This window comes from Squalius cephalus, assembly GCF_949319135.1.
Source record: "Squalius cephalus genome assembly, chromosome: 2".
NCBI lineage: Eukaryota > Metazoa > Chordata > Actinopteri > Cypriniformes > Leuciscidae > Squalius > Squalius cephalus.
Window position 1 is genome coordinate 42049731 of NC_137123.1, and position 14061 is coordinate 42063791.

At 36.4% G+C, this 14061-nt stretch overlaps 1 protein-coding gene across 9 annotated transcripts in view; it reads right to left on the reverse strand.

Moving 5' to 3' along the window:
• The window catches only part of psip1a (PC4 and SFRS1 interacting protein 1a), a 415986-nt gene that overhangs the window by 139050 nt on the left and 262875 nt on the right, over positions 1-14061 (reverse strand). The gene's annotated exons all lie outside the window — the stretch shown is intronic.

Below are 14061 nucleotides of genomic sequence, written 5' to 3' on the forward strand. Positions count from 1 at the left end.
CAGCGCAAGCGGCAAGTGCCTAGACCCTATAGTTTTTTTTTAGAGGCCTTTTTGTGGCCCTTTTTTAGGCACTTATTAGGGGTTCAAGCACGAAGTGCTGAAACCCTATTGTTATTGTTAATTTTCCCATGATGCAACATTCAGACATAAAACTGATCGGGCAGACCAAACCGTAAGTCGTAGAGACTTGAAACTTTGGGGGCTGATAGTACTCACACCGCCTACAGCGTCACCAAGGCCCGCCCCGTTCGGCCTGACGGGGGTGCTACAGCGGTCAAAAGTACGAAACGGCTCATAACTCATCAACCGTGAGGCGTAGGCTCAAGTGTCTTATATCGCTGGAATCCTTGGCTCGAGACGGACAAGATGCATGCCTCGGATTTGCTCGTCACCCGGGAACATTTTCGGGTATTTGGGGTTTTTCCAAAAACCTACTTTCGCGAACTAGTCCTAGGTTTTTGGCACGGCCGGAACCAAACCAGTGCAGCAAGATTCTCTGGAGTCCGAATGTCAATCATTATAAAAAAAAAGTGGATATTTTGGCTCACGGTCCCTAAGGGCCGCCAAAACGTTCCAAGTGGGACACTTTGGGTGTGGTTGACTTATTTTCACGAGACTCATCTAATTAGACTCCTGAAACCTTGCCGAGTCCTACGATACCAAACATGCTAGGTTGCGCCTTACGGTTTGTGTAGCGTTGTGATTTAGCGCTTAAAAAACATTTGGCGATATCTTCGAAACCGCTAGTCCGATCGAGACGAAACCACCGTCAGAAGTTTGGAAACATAGGTCGATAGCTAAACGCCAATGCCCAAATGCGAAAATATTGATAGTAAGGGGTAGTAAAATTCAATCAAAGTCATGTGTCAGTCATTTTTTATGTGTTTTTTCATATAAATGTCTATAACTCTGAAGTGAATTGAGATATTTTCACCAAAATTGACACAAATATGTCTTGATTTTCAGTCAAAACGTACTTTTTCGAACTCCTCCTAGACCGTTTGTCCGATTTTCACCAAAATCGAATCGTATCATCTCCAGACCGTGCCGACTAAAAGTTATGGATTTCGTGTCGATAGACGAAACCGTTTTCGTATAGCGCAGCAGCAAAGTTGAGGCATGATGCTAATAGCACTATTCAGGCTTTATCTCTGCAATGCCTTGACATATTGACACAAAACTTTGTATGTGTCATTGTCTCCTCACTCTGACCACATCACATCAGTTTTGTAACTGCGCCACCTATCGGTCGAAAGTGATAATCAATTAAATCATATTTTTATTTACTGTTTCTATGATTTTTCAGGCATTTTGCCTAAAATCCTCTTTAACCCTCTGAGGTCGACAAACGCGCGTGTGCGTTTTGCTGGATTTTCTCCACATTGTAGCACTATAAACTTAAATTACTCCGTCATTTATGGTCATACAGAAAAAAGAAATATAAAAAAAGAATCTGTGATATTTCTCCTTTTGTATGTGTCCACTTACAATCAAATCAAAACATTGTGCTTTTGTAAAATAAAGAAAATAAACAGGGTGTGCGTTCTGCCTCTCCGTCGCGGTGAACTTTTTTTTCTTGAGCACGTCTATAAACTGAAACAAATCTCAGCGAATACTTGTCACACATTTATGAGCCATATACCTTTATAAACATCTAAGTGTGTACTTTTAAATGATCGGATTCAAAACGAAAACAAATATTCTCTGTTTAAGTAATTTGTATAAAACCAACAAGATGTCCAGCTTCTCAAACGCTTGCTCATTACAGTTAATTTGGCCACGCCCACTCGCGCAAAAGATATTCACATGCAAATCTCCACATGGAACGCGAACTCGCTCATTACCTCAACAACAAAACACTTCACTTTTCGTCGAGTTTGAAAGACGTGCCTGAGCTTACATTGGATTTAGGCTACCTCAGAAGAAGAAGAATGCGATTTGAAGACAAGAAAGATGTAAGGTAAGAAATTCTTACATATTAGTTTGTTATTGTTGCATAAATGTCACGTTGCAGTTGAACTGTTGCTAGATATATGGGGAATATTATAATATTTAGACCCGTGTTTACTGTTACTGTGTTTGTGGATATCTGCTCAAACGTAGATATGTATATGGTAACCATAATGTTTTATATTTGAGCGCGATCGCGTTTGAATGTATCATATTTTGGATAGCGATCGCGTTTGAATGTATCATATTTTGCTGCGCGATCGCGTTTGAATGTATGATATTTTGCTGCGCGATCGCGTTTGAATGTACTGTATCATATTTTGGATGAAAGCAAAACCAAACGGCTTCATGTTTTTATTATTATCTCATTTCATATCATCATAACGGATGGAAACATTTGAAGTAACATGATAATCAATATATTTTTCTCTAGCTTAGTTGTTACTGAAATCTTTTGGAAGATTTATACTGCTATAGGTTATTTATTGTTATTATTATTTTATCTGGCACTGCGCATACAAGGCACAACAAACCTGGTGTTCATTATATTATATATTGTTGGAAACATTTGTGTGTGTGTGTGTATTCTGTGAATTTTAACCCTCTGGGGACCAAAAACGCGCCCGCGCGTTTTGCTCGTTTTTTTTTTTTTGCAATGAAAATAAACACTAAATGCTCTGTTAATTTTGATCTTTCATTTTCGTGTAATACATCAAACGATCCTGTTCAGTTTCTATTTTTTTTCTGTATACTCACAATAAAAATAAAGTGTTTTGCTTTTTGACAAATAAAGAAAAATTAACATGATGCGATTTCTGCCTTCTCACTGTCAGTAAACTCCCATTTGAAACGCGTTCGAAAATGATCTATAACTCCGCGAAAATTCAGTCAAACAGGCAAACAGACCCACGGGCATAAAGCTTGAGATCGCATCTGTTAAATGAAGTAACTTATATAAAAACAAATATTCTCATCTTCTGTAATCTGTATAAAAAGAGAGCGACTCCAGTCGAGCTCATTACGAGCTAATTCACAGTAATGTGACCACTCCCCGGAGAGCGCGTGCTATTCAAACGCAAATTCTGAGAACTATTGAAGATCTGTGAAACGCCCACATCAGCTGTAAACAAAGCGCGTCGCGATCGAGTGAGGCATAATATAGCCTACCTTATGGAGAAAAGATTCCTCAGAACAGTGCTGATATGAGGAACAATATATCCTGATATGAGGAGCAGATCCCGCTGAGGAGTGAGGTAGGCTGTTTTCTTTTCTCAAGTGTGGAATAACGTTATGGAATAACGTTAGTGTAGGCCTATGCAAACCGCAAAAAGATGAATCGCATTTCTATAATATGACTCGCCTTTCTGTGAGATGAATGAAGGGTACATATTTGTAAAGACTGTTTAGCCTAAATATAAATCGCGCGTCTGTGTGTGAAAGAATAAACTGCTTTGCTATAGCCTACTGAGATGAGTAAAAATCGACTGGAATATGTTGAAATAAAATGTATTTGTATAAGCAACGTATTAAATTGCAAATTAGCATTTATATGCCCTAATATTTCATAAAAACAACATTACAGTCAGTCACTTGTTGACTAGATTTGGGTACAGTTTTTAGGCTACTGTAAAATATACTGCCACATAAAATAAGCTTTTGTTTAGCAATTTCTGCTCATATCTAACGTTATATATATATATATATATATATATATATATATATATATATATATATATATATATATATATACATATATATATTTGTCAAAAATAAAGTCATAGACTAAGATGTTAGATGTTCCAATGTTGGCTATATTCAAACTAATGAATACATATGATAAAATGTAGGCCTATAATCTTTTTTCTTTTTCTTTTTTACGAAGAAAGAGTACACTTGAAATATTGTTGAAATTGTAATTATTGTTGTAATTGTAACATTTTTAATAAAATAGCAAAACATATTTACAAGAGAGATGTAAGCAAAATCTTAAATGGTCAATATAAGTCTTCTTCTAAATACATCCTTTGTCCTTGCATTGTGGCTCAGTCAGTGTCACACCTGAAAGAATGGCTCATTAGGCAGAGTCATTATGCAGAGTGGGTGTAAACTACTCCTCCCCCTCGCATATTGGCTTTCCAAGCAAAACCTGTTTTACACCATTTAAATCAATGTATTTTTTTTTTGTGAACGATAAAGCAAGACTATTTTCATATAATTTTGAAGCTAGAACTCAAAGGGACCACATCCATTGGTCAAAAGTCTTGTGGACACATATTTAATATGTGTTTTGTGGTCTTAATTCAGCAACTTTCATTTTTATTTTTTCCAATAACCACGCATAAACATTATTCTCTTAAAAATACAAACATCTACATACAAGTTGCTCGCATATTATGGTAGCCCTGTTTGTGCTATATATAGTGAATTTACACCTTTGTCATTAACATGTTTATAAATAACTGAAAAAAGCACAAATGTCAAGGCATGTCAGAACATCTCAAGGGCCCCAAAAACACCTTGGTCCCCAGAGGGTTAAAAAGGAATTTTAAAAAGCAATTTTAACCAGAAAAATCTAATATTTATTTCCAAAATCGTGCAGGCCTTTCTCTTGATATCAGTATGTTCACTTTTTTTTTCAGGGCCCAGATACCACTGAGGACTTCAACATTCACATGAGTCTCTGTACGTGAACATGGTAAAGTGAAAATCTTGGAAATTAAAGGTATGTACAATGTTTTTAGGAATGGCACAAAGGTCTCTGTCTTTGAAGTGCTTTTTTGGCATTTGTTGTGTATCTTTGGATTATGTTGTGTTGTAAATAAATCCAAACAATTTAAAAGCCATTCTTTTTTAAATCTCCTCATTTACAGTATTGTGCAAGGTTGCTCAGAATGACAGGGCCTGATAGCTCCTAATAGGGCCGATAGGGGAGGTTCTTTGTCTTTCAGGTGTGAAAAGCTTACATATTAATGAGCTCCCGCATAAAGCTTTTTCACACAAAACACATCGTAAAATTTTTCAATCAATATATTGTCTTATCTGAATGAGCAGTCAGGGTGATTTTCACATAGTTTTGCAGCAAATATTCTAGGCTACATCATACAATTTTCAAAAGTCTTGTGAAGAAATAATCAGTATGGGTTTCATGGCCTTATTTCAGTGAGAATTTTTTTTTGTATTTTCACAAACCACGCATAAATGTCATTATCTCAAAACTACAAACTTTTACATACATGCTGCTGATATATTATTGTAGCAGAGTTTGTGCTGAATACAGTGTAATTAGACTTTAGCCATGAAAATGTCACAAGTAACAGAAATAACCAGAAATGTCAGAGCATGTCAGAACACCTCCAGGGCCCAGAAAACAGCTCAGACCTCAGAGGGTTAAATGTCTTTAATTGCTCATTGTTGCAGTTGATCTGACACATCTTGTCGTCTTATTCTGCTTGGCCCCGGTAATTGCTGCTTGCAGCTATATTTAGGGGTTCAAGCACGAAGTTCTGAAACCCTATTGTAATTGTAAGGATTTTTAGGGGTTCAAGCACGAAGTGCTGAAACCCTATTGTAATTGTCCTGATTTTTAGGGGTTCAAGCACGAAGTGCTGAAACCCTATTGTAATTGTGCTGATTTTTATTAGGGGTTCAAGCATGAAATGCTGAAACCCTATTGTAATTGTGCTGATTTTTATTAGGGGTTCAAGCACGAAGTGCTGAAACCCTATTGTAATTGTCCTGATTTTTATTATTATTATTCTCCTGTAAAACGCATCGTGCAGCCCAAACCATAAGTGCTGGAGACTTGAAACTTTGCCAGATGGTAGTACAAAAATCGAGGAGAGGTTATCAAATTATGACCCCGATTGGCCAATAGGTGGCGCTATAGTAAGCAAAAGTATGAAATTGCTAATAACTCCTAGACGGTTTGTCGTAGACTCAAGTGTCTTATATCACTGTAATCCTTGGCTCAAGACGGACAAAACGTATATCTCCGATTTCATTTCCGGTATGCAAATTTTTCCGCCATTTTGAATTTTGTCAAAAACCTACTTTTGCGAAGTAGTCTGTGGTTTGTGGTTTTTCGCCCGATCGGAACCAAACAAGTGCAGAAATGTTCTTTAGAGTCTGACTATCAATAATTATCGAAAAAAAGGGGAAATTTCCATTCACGGTTGCTAGGAGAAGCAAAATTAACGTTGTTGGAGGAGCCTATTTTACTAAAATGGTTATAACTCGAGAAGTAAATGAGCTACCTTCACCAATCTAGACACACATATGTAGGAGGTCAGTCTAGGGTCACACTAAAAAAATCGCGTCAATTGGCCACATGGTGGCGCTATAACACTAAAAAAACATATAAACACCTGACTGTTTGTCCGAATGACTTGAAATTTGGTATGCAGCGTCTTGGTCCAAGGTGCCATGTATGTCTAAAAGGATATTGGCGTATCTAAAAAAACATGGCCGCCATCAGCCAATGAAGTTTGACCACCTATTAGACAAGGTTAATGGAGTCCGATCGGAACGAAGCTCAGTGGGCATGTTTGGCTCAAGGCCATAGAGGTCTGTAAGAATTTTGAAAGAAATGGGCCACTAGTTGGCGCTAACGAGTTTTAAGGCTCTGTAATCACGTGGTGTTACAAATTTCATCAGAAAATGCATATCATTTGATAGATCTCCTCATGCTGAACAACTTTGCCTCTAGAACCATTGCTGTCAATCAAACCGTTCATCAAATATTCGCAAACATGTTAAAAACCTACTTTTGCGAACTAGTCCCTGGTTTTTCGCCCGATCGGAACCAAACCAGTCTAGGACATTTTCTCTGGACTCTCTAGATCAATAATTATCAAAAAAAAGTTGAACTTTTGCATTTGGATGGCTGTAATAGGATCATTTATAAAATGGGCGTGGCAAAATACATTAAAAAGCCAATAAATCCTAAATAAAAACCCAGAACTTCACAAAAATTGGTGAACTTATGTGACATAACATCATTAACAAGCATGCAAAATTTCATGGAGATCGGACCATAGTTGGCGCTATAACTGTTAAAAGGCTTTAAAACTATATATTTCCTATGGTAAACTGCCTGTATTGGCTGTAAATGGTCTTTTCCATCTCTGATCATATAATTTTCATATCATAATGTTAAAAACTAGTGCAATACAATTCTCTGGACTCACTAGAACAATAATTGTCAGAAAAAGTTGAACTACTTCATTTGGATAGCTATAATAGGTTCACTTCAAAATGTGGCCTTTACCAAGTGTCCCCGAAAGCCTATATCTCTTTAATGAATGTTCAAACCTTCTTAAAAACAAGTCAGAACATGTGAAATATCACTCTGAACATGCATGAACATTTTCAGACGGATCTGACAAAATTTGCCTCTATAACAGTTAAAAAGGTGAAAATGATATGAATATAATGGCATATTAAGCCAATAAGTGGTATTTTACTGCCCCCTGCTGTTTAAAATAGTCATGTTGTCATATTGTTCAATGATTTATATTTAGACTTTATAAAATCACTATTTTAACATTTACAATTACATTTAGTCAAAATCCATCTGTTAAAGTATTAGTATTGACAGTTTGATCACATCATATATTTCAAATGTCTGTATCTACAACATAATGTGTGTGTGTAGACTTTGTGAAATGTTTATAGACCATTCAAATATATTTTCATAATGACATATCCCAATAGCACTGAAAAAACAACAACATTTGTCTTTGTGTGTGTGTGTAAACATGCATTATGGAGTTAAAATGGAAAAACTGGTTTGCTTTAGTGCAGAAAAATGGTGAAAATCAAGAAATTTAAAGTGAAAGTGAGCCAATATGTGGTCTTCTACTGCCCTCTGCTGGCCATTCTACTTATTAATGAAGTCTACTCACATATGCTTTTGCATTCATTAGACACTAAAAATCACTTATATAACAATAAAACACTAAAAAATCACTTATATAACAATTACTATTGTAGCACAATCATATTTTGTCAGAGTTTATCACTTCATTTTTATTGATACTTCACATAATTGCTAGCAATGTGGTAAATCATGGTAAATCACACTAAAAACATGGTAAATCATAATAAATAATACTAGAATGTGGTGTATCAAGGTAAATCATACTACAATCCTGGTACATCATTGTAGAACATGGTATATCATGGTACATCATGCTAAAACATGGTACATCATGGTAAACTATGCTAGAACAGGGTAAATCATGGTAAGCCATGATAAATCATTATAAACTATGGTAAATCATGTTAGAATGTGGTATATCATGGTAAATCATGCTAGAACATGGTAAATCATGGTAAACTATGCTAGAACAGGGTAAATCATGGTAAACTATGATAAATCATGGTAAACTATGATAAATCATGATAAACTATGGTAATCCTTGCTAGAATCACAGTAAACAATGGTAAATCATACTAGAATGTAGTATATCATGGTAAATTATGCTAGAATATAACAAATCATGCTAGAATCATAGTAAATAATACTAGAATGTGCTAAATTGTTGTGGGAGGAGCCTATTTTACTAAAATGGCTATAACTCAAGAAGTAAATGAGATATCTTCACCAAACTCAGTACACATGTGTATGGGTTCAATTTGAGGTCACAGTAAACAATTTTATGGAGATCGGTGGCGCTATAACTGTTAAAAAACTTTAAAACCCTATATATCCCATGGTACATTGCCTGTATTGGCTGTAAATGGTCTTTTCCATCTATTATGTCAGTGGTTACATGCTTGCTAAATAAATCTTAATAACTTTTGATGCTTTTGTGCTTAAATGCCTTAACATGCTCAAAAACTCTTGAAACTTTGCACACGGGTCAGAACCCGCGGCCATCAGGACCGGGCTGGAGCTGGTACCCGGGCGTGGCAGGGAGGCTCAACAGCGCCCCCTGGAACGGGGTCCGAAAACTTGGTCCATAAATCAAACACGCTTGCATGTAATAATATGAAACTCGGTACACATATAGATATCATTGGGCCGAACAACTTTCATGCTCTAAGTTTTACGCCAGCCCAAAAGGAAGTCGACTATTTAGGGTTGTTTGGAAACGCATGCTCAGGAATTTGAAACACTTCTCCTAGGGGATTCACCCGGTTGCCGCCAAACTCGGTGTGCATGAAGTCAAGACATTGAGGATGAAAAATTGGCAGGCGATTTTTGATATCTCGAACGGTTTGGCTGTGGCGAGGAAACAAATTTATGGCTAATAATGGAAACAGGAAGTGTGTTATAACTTCTGCATACATAAACTGATCTTGATTAAACTTCAGCAGTGTGTTCGTTGTAAGAGGCCGGTCACATGGATGTGACTATTGTGAGTCAAAGTTATAGCGCCACCAACTGGCAGCAGGAAGTGTGTCACTTTCAAAATGCTTTGAAAAAATGAAACTCTTATTTTTACCCGATTTGCTTAAAACTTTATGTGTATAATGTAGACACACGGCAGATGTAGACCTGTGAAAGGATTATTGATATCTTAGATACTGTTGCCGTGGCAACGCATCAAACTTTAATATTCTTTTCGGATGCTTTTGAGACTCTTCACATGCTTGAAAATGCATGAAACTCGACAGACACATCACATTTATTATCCAGTAGACATGTGCAAAGTTTCAGAAACGGGCGTGGTGGAATGGCTCAGTAGCACCACCTTTAGTCAAAAATGGGGGCTTAGTTTTTCCTAGAATCACAAAACTTGGTACGTATATTGTTCTCATCAAGCCGGACAACTTTCTAATTTACAGTCATTAGCTCAGACCAACAGGAAGTCAGATATTTTGGTTTGAATGTGGATTTTCTGGAGAATTTTCTCTCTCTGTGTGTCTGTGTGTGTGTGTGTGTGGGGGGGGGGGGGGGGGATTTGTCTATTCCATTTAATCTTTGTTTTTCAAGTTTTCAGGGGGTTTTGGGGCCCTTAACCCTCTGGGGTCTGATGGGTTTTTGGGGTCCTTGAGATGTTCTGACATGCCCTGACATTTGTGCTTTTTTCAGTTGCTTATAAACATATTAATGGCAAAGGTGTAAATTCACTCTATTTAGCACAAACAGGGCTACCATAATATGTGAACAACTTGCATGTACATGTTTGTATTTTTGATAGAATAATGTTTATGCATGTTTTTTTCAAAAACAAAAAACTAAAGTTTCTGAAATAAGGCCATAAAACATATTCTAAATATATGTAAATAAGACTTCTGACTAATGGATGACGTTGCCTAGAATTTTTTCTTCAAAATTATGTGAAAATCATCCTGCCTAATCATTCACATAACACAATACATTGATTTAAATCTTGTAAAACACTTTTTGTTTGGAAAGGCCATATGCGGGTGGGCATGATTCACACCTGCGGAGACAATGGGGCCCGCATAATGAGGCTGCATACGTAATGAGCCTTTCATTCAGGTGTGTGACTCAGCCACAAGAATGCAAGGACAATATATAACTGGTTTGTTGTTTTTTTCCAAAAATTTTGCTTGCAAATTGTACAATATCCAAGGTAAACATTTCTAGTAATTGTGCAGTTAATTGTTCTCATACTGTATTTTCAGATTTGGAATATATTCTCTTCCCAAATGTGTCACTAATAAAGCTTAATACAATTATTTAAAGAGAAGGCTTATAATGACCTTTTAAGATTTTGTTTACATCTATCCTTATATAAATATATATATATATATATATATATATATATATGTTTTTTTTTTTTTTTTATTTTTTTTAAGGTTATACAATTACAACAACATTTAAAATTGTAACAATATTTCCAGTGTAATCTTTCTTTGTATTCGCGATTCATATTAAAACAGTATTTTTGCCAGCTGTAGTAGCTCCACAACAGCGCGCATCTGTGCGTTCGTTCGTTCATTCATTCATACATACACAGAAACGCGATCAATATTTAAACAGTATTTTTGCCAGCTGTAGTAGCTCCACAACAGCGCGCATCTGTTCGTTCGTTCATTCATTCATACATACACAGAAACGCGATCAATATTTAAACAGTATTTTTGCCAGCTGTAGTAGCTCCACAACAGCAGGCATCTGTGCGTTCATTCATTCCGATTAGAACAAAGCAAACAGAACTGACCTAATTCCTCAGTGGGATCCGTTTGCTCCTCGAAATGATACTTCCAGAACTTCTGAGGTAAATTTTTGCAGGATTATTATCAAGATAGTATTATTCCTCACAGCATCGTAAAGTACATAAGTCTCAAAGTGATCTCGCGGTGTGTTATCCAGCTGATGTGGGCGTTTCACAGGTTTGTTTGGATCGCCTCACATTTGCGTTTGAATAGCGCGCGCTCTCCGTGGGCGGAGCACATTAAAACTTAATGAGCTGAGATGAGAACGACTGACATCTCTCTCTTTGCATGCATATTACATAAACTGTGAATATTTGTTTTTTATAAAAATTACTTCATTTTAAAGAAGAGAATTCAAGCTTCATGCCTGTGTGACTGCATGCCTGTTTGACTGAGTATTCGCTGAGTTACAGTTCATTTTCGGACGCGTTTCAGAATTGACTTCACTGACGGAGAGTAGGCAGAACTCGCATCATGTTTATTTTTCTTTATTTGGCGAAAAGCACAACACTTTGTTTTTATTATGAGCATACACAAAAAAAAATACACACTAAACAGGATCGATTGATGTATAACACAAGCATATAAGATAAAAATTAATATTTTTTTTAAAAAAATTTTTTGCACTCATACGGAAGAAAACGAGCCTATCGCGCCGGCGCGACAGCCGACCTCAGGGGGTTAACGTGCTCAAAAACTCTTGAAACTTTTCACACAGGTCAGAACCCACGGTCATCAGGGCCGGGCTGAAGCTGGTACCCGGGCGTGGCAGGGGGGCTCAACAGCGCCCCCTTGAACACGGTCTGAAAACTTGGTCCATATATCAAACACGCTTGCATGAATTAATATGAAACTCGGTACACATATAGATCTCATCGTGCCGAACAACTTTCCCCTGGTCAAGTTTTACGCCAGCCCAACAGGAAGTCAGCTATTATGGGTTGTTTGGAAAACGCTTGCTGTGGAATGTGAAATACTCCTCCTAGAAAATTCACCGTGTCCCCTCCAAACTCGGTGTGCATGTAGTCAAGACATTGAGGATGCTAAATTGCGGACGGATTTTTGATATCTCGAACGGTTTGGCCATGGCGAGGAATCGAATTTATGGCGAGAAAAGAGAAACACGAAGTGGAATAACTTCTGCATACATTAACTGATCTTGATGAAACTTCAGCAGTGTGTTTGTGGTAAGAGGCCGATCAGATGGATGTAACTATTGTGAGTCAAAGTTATAGCGCCACCAACTGGCAGCAGGAAGTGTGTCACTTTCAACATGTTTTTGACAAAAGTGGGGGGGTTAGTTTTAAATACAGTAAAAAAAAATTAGTTTGTATATTGTTCTCATCAAGCCGGACAACTTTCTAATTTACATTCATTAGCTCCGGCCATCAGGAAGTCAGATATTTTGGTCTGAATGTGTTTTTTTGCAAAATCAGCCTCTGAATTTTTAGCCACTCCTCTTAAACTATTTATTTTATTCCCACCAAACTTTTTAAACATGATGAAAATACATTAAATATGCTAAATTGTGAACGGATAATAAATATCTCAAACGGTTTTGCTATGGCGAGGGATTAAAGTAATGTCCAAAAAGGAAACACTGAAAGCCTCAAATTTTCTAAAAATGTAATTATATACCATTTATTTCTATATAAAAGTATACAAATATCACAACTAAACCCATTTTATTCTGTTTTTGCAATTCAAGAAGAATGAAAAAGTTAAAAACAGGCTATTTAGTGCTATTTGGTTAAACAAAAAAGCAAACAAAGGGCTATACTGCCCTCTTGTGTCCAAAAGGACATCAAAATAGTATATAAAACTTTTTACCAGGTAGGCCAATATTGTATTTAAATATACATTTATTAGGTATGTGTCTGAGGATATTTTCCCACCGGTTAATCGACGTGTGACACGAGCGGGTGCTTTTAAATTGCTAATATAAAAGTGAAAGAAAAATACAGACGTCCACACTGACATTGATAATGTTGCACACACACGTTGGAAAGAATGATGCTTTTAAACAACACTAAACCGCCATTAGGTGTCGCCAGGCATCCATCTTAATAAGCGAGTCATTGATTCATTCGTTCAAACGATTCGTTCGAATGAGTCGATCATGATTAAGACAGATGTTTATTGATCATTCAATCTTTGAGTCAACCGATTCGTTAAAAATGCTGAATCGTTCAGTTATGAGAAAACACGTGATGTGTGATGGTTCTGCTGTGATCTTTGTTTAACTATTTTCGCTGCTGAAACAGAACAAAAACAGTCAATATTGCATCTAAAATGTAAGTGACTTAACTGGAACTGTTTATTAACCTGTTGTATGAAATCAATGTCACAGTTTCAACTGTGATTGTATTCAGGAAATGACACTCGTCAAGTGAGGTTGCTTCACTGTATCATATGTTATAAAATATATAAAACCTCCATATTTGTAATTTTTATAGTCAGCAGGCTAGGGGTGGGAATCTCTAGGCACCTCACGATTCGATTCGATTCGATTACGATTCAGAGGGTAACGATTATCGATTATGAACGATTTTTTTTTTTTTACTTGGTACTTTTAAAGGAAAGTATTTATGATGACCCATAACGAACTTACTTCCATCTTCCTATATTAATTTTATTAATAAAACAAATGGAAGTGATTTGAACATTGCAAAGAACCAACAGGAAAATAAATGTGTGCCTGTACTAGCAGCGTACTTGTAGTAAATTAATACAAACTTCAGCATATTCTGAATCTCTAGCATTTAATAATAGACTTCTAACCAACATCCTCTTGTTATTTCCAATGAGCAATATAATCCTTCAGACAAAAAAACATTTTGCTGTAGCAAAATCACAAACAGTTTTTGTTCAAAAATATAGAATTATGTACCAGCAGTTCTCATACAAACATAATGCTTGTGGACTTGTGCATATTCTGAATAATTAGTAACATACAAAGCCTCTCTTATTCACAACTAA